At 37.9% G+C, this 1,004-nt stretch overlaps 1 pseudogene; it reads left to right on the top strand.

Annotated features, from left to right (window-relative positions):
- LOC102771336 overlaps positions 1 to 496 on the top strand; it is a 2,335-nt pseudogene extending 1,839 nt beyond the window's left edge.
- Positions 497 to 1,004: the final 508 nt, after the last annotated feature.

The following is a 1,004-nucleotide window of genomic DNA, read 5'->3' as shown; positions in this document are numbered from 1 at the left end:
TACAAGAAATTAGGACTGAACACTTTTGCATAAAATTTTATTAATGACTTTTTCCAGAAGTTTGCCTTATTTTGTAGTGTTTATACCAAATATTGTCATAGAAACATAGCAAACAGAATATTTACTAAATTGACTTTTTAAAACCAATCTGTTTTTATTTTCATAGGTAATTTTTAATTCTAGATATTTATAAAGGTTCTGTATCTTCACACTTTCAATAAATGTAGTACCATAAAAAAAAAAAAAAGATAGCATACAAGCCCCCAATTCTAACCACCTCGTCGAGGCACATTTTTCTGTGAATTCTTTAGGATGTGAATAAACATCTGGCTTTTCTCTTGCTTATCTGTCTTTCGTCAGTTTAAATCACAGGCCCCATATCCCAAACCTCAGTAGATAAAGTTCCCCTCAGACAGGGATCTGCTTGATGCTAAAGGGAGAGGTAATATAAAGGTAAAACCTTTCCTTTAAGATAAGTGAAAAGAAGCTTCAGTGATGTCTTTTGTGGAGTGGTTATCAGAGAGACTAAGATATATAAACGGTTAGAGAAAGATAGGGTAAGAATTTAGGGAACAATGGTATGAAACGAATTCACATAACACACGTTATCATATAAGGTAGAAACCCTAACCCTTAACTTGCTGGGGTCTTTGTTGGCGATTCTGTTTCTGTAAATCAGTCATTGATAACTATTGGATACCAAAAGCCTTGTTAGTTCTGAGTTGACCAATTTTCTATCTGCTTCCTTAGGTCTCCCATTGTTTTCATTCAGTACATGAATATTTTCATACTGAAATACACATTGTTTCACGATAAACTACTTCTAATTTCCTTCCTGATGTAGCGGTTAATTGTGCATCCAGGCAGGTTGTGTTAGCTGTGGGTCCCCTCCACCCTCCAGGGCAATAGAGAGGGAAGAAGACAATATCAAGACAAATGGGCGTGCCCGTCCATGCCGGCCCCGCCCACGCCGACCCCGCCCACATCGTTGGCCCTGCCCCCAG

Source organism: Myotis davidii, unplaced genomic scaffold (assembly GCF_000327345.1).
Source record: "Myotis davidii unplaced genomic scaffold, ASM32734v1 scaffold1437, whole genome shotgun sequence".
NCBI lineage: Eukaryota > Metazoa > Chordata > Mammalia > Chiroptera > Vespertilionidae > Myotis > Myotis davidii.
The sequence above is the reverse complement of the archived record's forward strand: the minus strand, read 5'-3'. Positions and strand labels throughout refer to the sequence as shown.